Source organism: Pteropus vampyrus, unplaced genomic scaffold (genome assembly GCF_000151845.1).
Source record: "Pteropus vampyrus isolate Shadow unplaced genomic scaffold, Pvam_2.0 Scaffold411, whole genome shotgun sequence".
NCBI lineage: Eukaryota > Metazoa > Chordata > Mammalia > Chiroptera > Pteropodidae > Pteropus > Pteropus vampyrus.
The window spans coordinates 332203-337294 of NW_011889192.1; positions in this window are offsets into that span (position 1 = coordinate 332203).

Consider the following 5092-nt stretch of genomic DNA (forward strand, 5'->3'; position numbering starts at 1 on the left):
AGGTCACGCGTGGTCCAAGGTCACTGCTAGGGCACCAATGATCATGCCCATATTCCAGGAGACAGGGAGGAGTGGGGCGAGGCAAGCGGGGCACACAGCTTTTTAGCCCCTTATACGGAGTTTTTGTGAGAGCCCCACCCAGCTCCTAAGCCTCTTCAGCCAGATGTGGATTCATGACTAGGGTCAAAAGGCTGAAGTTTGGGGTGGGTTTCAAACTTCAGAAACTCTGTTTCTGAGAAGTGGGGAGACTGGGTCCTGCACTGCCATTTCCTTCAGTCTTCCGGTCTGAAGTGGGAGAAGCTGGGGACAGTTGAGTTTGTGCACCCCGACTGTGGGGAAGGGATCCTCCTGGCTGCCCCGCCTGCAGCTCCGCCCTGGGGGGAGGGGGCTCAGCACAGCCCTGGGTTCCATCGGGTGTGGAGCTGTTGGCAAAAGCCCTGCCTTGCTGTGTCTGGCATCTCTCGATTCACAGACTCTAGGTTTGGGGTATTTTTGTTTAAGGTAGCCTGGAGTGAACCTTCGAGTGGCTTCACGAATGGATATGGGCCCCTCCACCTACCTTGGGCAGGTATTTGCCTCCCCGTCTGGGAAGCGGGAGCTGTCAGGTAGTCGTGATCGGTAACTTACAATGAGATTGTGTAGTGCAGTGCCCAGCACGTAAACGCTTCATGAAGTCTATTTGTAGGCTGTTTGGCAAGGGAAAAGGGCGTCGGGGGGGTCATGTGCAGGGGCAGCAGGGTGTGATAAACAGGTAAGCTTCCTCTTAGACGTCTTAAAGTCAGTGCCCAGAGGTATCCCTCAAGGAGGTGGTGTCGCGCGAGCTCCAGGACACAGAGTATTAGCACCAGCCTTACCATTAACCAGCTCTTTTTATCCTGCCTCTGGGCCTCAGTTTCCTTGCCTTTCAGATGAAGGGGTTGGCCCAGGTCATCTGAGGAACTTAAAACAAAAATCAATTTCTGAGCTCCGTGTCCGGAGACTCTGATTTGGGGTGGGTTCCAGCGTGGCGCCCCAAGTGCTTCTAAATGGGCCGCCTGAGTGGGAGCCACCGGCCTAGCTGCTCCGTGAGGTTCCCTTCGGCTCCCACCTGCCGAGTGTGCTGGTGTCACCTGCGTGTGCATAGGCCCGTCCTTGCAGCATGCCGCTGGCTCTGGGTGTTTGCTAATGTAGCACTTGTGTCTCAGTGTAGGCGCCTGACATTGCTTGACAAGTGCCCTTTGCAGTTTTACGGAAGCAGACCCCGGTCAAAACAAGCGTGGTGAGTTATGCATGGGACAGAGACACACACCTGAATTGCTGACTGTCTTTGGTAACATGAAATTAAACCTTGGCAGATTGGGGTCCATCATGAAACAGACACCACCCTAGAGATTCCATCAAAAGGAATGAAAAAATATTAGAGAATTGGTGTTGGAATGGTAGTTAGCAAAACGGGGAAAGAAAGGGTTACTGGAAGATGTGGGAACTGGGGAAGCCACTGACCCCATATCCACGGGCCCCGTCAGTCATCATATCCATTTCTAGGGGACACTGATGTCTCTTCAGTTCACCTACAATCTCAACTGGATCTTTAGTGTCCTAAAGATTAAATTTTATTATATCTGTATGTCAATGTGGAAAATAAGTTGGTTCCTATCTGCAGATATGTGCGTGTGTGTGTAAGTAGGCAAGGCGTCAGACGTACAGGGCTGTTTCTGGACCAGATCGTGAGGCTGTGGGAGACAGCTGTACACCTTCCTTCTGCACGACCCATTCCCTATTCCTGGTGCCCTCCAGCAGCCCCTCAGCTGTTGGGGGACCTAAACCTGCATTTCCGAGGGTTCTGAGTCCTTAACAGTCCTGAGGGTATTGCCGTTTTTGTCCTTAATTAGCTTTTTTTCCAAATGTTTTGTAATGAAAAAATTCAAACACGTATAAGACAAGTGCCTTAGTTCAGTCCGGGAAGTCCCACGATCTAGCAGCTGCCCGCAGGTTCGGTGTCTGGTGAGGGGCTTCTTCCTGGTTTGCAGATGGCTGTCTTCTTGCTGTGTCCTCATATGGCGGGGGTGGGTGGGTGGATGGGGAGACACAGACATAGATGGGTGGACAGATAGATCCCGCGTCCCTGTCTCATTTTTTTCTTTTAAAAAATCTTTTTATCCCGATGTGAAGGCCCTACCCCAGTTGAACCCTGATCGCCTCCCGGAGTCCCAGCCTCCACCCACACACCATCGCCTCCTGGAGTCCCAGCCTCCACCCACCATCGCACTTGGGTTAAGGCTTCAGTACTTGCATTTTGGGGGTGCAAACTTTCAATCATAGCAACTAGCGTAGCAGACTCCTACCTTGTATAACCCAGCTTCAACAATTTTATTTATCCCACCTTTTTTTTAGCCTATTTTAAAATAAGTCCTAGATATCATGTCACTCATAAATATTTTAAGGTGCATGGTGACAGATAAGGAAGGATACCTTAAAAAAACAAGCTATGTGCCATTAATCACATTAACAATATTTCTTAATATCTAAATCCAGTCCATATATAATTTTCTCAGATTGTCTTAAAAGTGTCTCTTTACAAAAGTTTGAATCAGAATCAAAATGAGGTTTGTGGATTGCATTTGATTGATATGTTTGTCTCTTTTAGTATTATCAGTTCCCCCTTTTAAAAAAAATTGAGAAAATGGAATTATTTGTCCACAGAACGTCCCATATTCTGGGTTCAGCAGGGAGCATCTTTATGGTGTCAACGTGTTCATCTCCCCACATTTTCTATAATTAGTGGTGAGATCCGGAAGCTTCACTAGATTCAGATTCTCGCCTCTCTCTCCCAGAATACTTAATAGTGGCATGGTATACGTCCTGTTAAATACATCAGTCACATGGGCGGGCAGCACTGTCTGGTCGTCCAATTTTTTATGTTGAAATTCATCAGTCCTGTTGCTGTGAGGTTGATTCATCCATTAGAAAAGTTCTGTTGGTCTTTCAAGTAGCATTTTTTAAATTAATTTTTTTCCAATTACAGTTGACGTTTAATATTACATTAGTTTCAGGTGTACAGCATAGTGGTTAGATATTTATATAACTCACAGAGTGATCCCCCAATAAGTCTAAAGTACCCACCTGACACCATATATAGTTATTACAATATTATCGACTGTTTTCTATGCTGTACTTTATATCCTGGTTGCTATTTTGTAACTGCCAATTTGTAATTCTTAATCCCTTCACCTTTTTCACCCAGCTGCCAACCCCCTCCCATCTAGCAGCTATCAGTTTTTTATCTTTATGTGTCTGTTTCTGTTTCGTTTGTTTATTTTGATTTTTAGATTCCACAAATAAGTGAAATCGTATGGCATTTGTCTTTAACTTATTTCACTAGCATAATACCCTCTAGGTTCAACCATGTTGGAAATTGGGATGGCTCCTATGGAAAACAGTGAGGAGATTCTTCAAAAAATAAAAATAAAAATAGAACTAGCTGTGGCCCAGCAATTCTACTTTTGGGTATGTATCTGAAGAAATTTAAAACACTAATTCAAAAAGATATATGCATCCCTATGTTCACTGCAGCATTTACGATAGCCAATATATGGAAGCAACCTAGGTGTCCATCAACAGACGATTGGGTAAAGAAGATGTGGTTACATATACATAATGGAATATGACTTGATCTTTAAGGTACTGTTTTTAACATTCATCAGCGATCATTGCCTAGGTCTGTTATTTCCTTAGTCATTGAAAAATTGATGATTCTTTCATTGAGGATGGGGAGACTTTTTATTTTGAACAATTTTGGACTTAAAGAAAACTCACCGGAACAATAGCAAAACCTCTCAGATAACTTTCACCCAGGCCCTCCAGTCGCTAACATTCGGCCGCATCTGCTTGCTTTTTCTTGATGACTACACGCTCAATAATGATGCTTGGTAACTTTCTCTGTGAACCATTTGAGAGTAAGCCGCAAACACCTATCCCGAAATATTTCAGAGTGTATTCCTTGAAACAAGGATATTTTTTACATGGCCACAGTACAGCTTATAGGAAATAAGTGATACAATACAGTCACTTGTTGTATGTAGTTGTCAAGTTTCTTAGTCTTCTGACCTGTGTTTGTTTTTTATATCTCGACATTTTTAAGGGCGCAGGACAGTTACTTTGTAGAGTGCCTGTGATTTGCCTGGTTGTTTTCTCACGCTTTGGCTGAGGTCATGCGGTTGGGCAGGAATACTACAGAGGTGACGTGTCCTTGGTGCGTCACAGGCGCACACGGCGGTTTGAACCATGACTGGCAATGCTAACTGCAGTCAGATTTCTGCACTGGAGTGATTCTTCTCTTTGTGGGAGATAACCTTGAGACTATGTAAATATCCAGTTCCTCGTCAAACTTCCAGCCACTGGTTCTAGCAGCCATTGTGATTCTTAAATAATTACTAAGATGCTGGCCAAGCTTTCCTTTTACGTTTATTAGTTAGCATTTGACTCTTAAGGAAGAGCTTTCCACACCACACACACGTGAACACACTGCATAGATTATAATCTGATGCTATTTTTTGCTCACAGATCGTCCATTTGGAGTCTCTCCAAGTTGACTTCTGTGTCCTCTTGCATGTCCCCATCATGCTTTGAGCGCTTCCTAACTTTGGCATCAGCTATTCTAGGCTCATCATCGACTCTTCCTTTCCCATTTCTCTAAGGAGCAGTGGCTCCTTTTAGTGGGGAACACTAAATGGCATTATCCAGAAACCAAAATCTGGGCACCGGTCGTGCTTACTACCACTGGGGCATCAGTTTACGTGTGTGCGTGTCCAGATACACGCACACATCTGTTATCTACGTGTCATAACTTCATCTCAACACGCCATGAGTTCTTACTTATATCTTCAGTTCCAGTACAGTCCCACGGGGCCCATTCTAATCTTCTTCCTCTCCGTATTTTGTAATCCCACTCTTTAATAACGAGAAACTGACCCCTCTTATCCTCAATATTATTTCCTTATTCGCTCAATCCTAGACTACACCAAAGTAGTTTCATAATTGCTAACCCATACTACTGTGAAAAAACAATCTTTCTAACTAGAGCTCAGTATTTCTTTAAAGATTCACCGCCAAC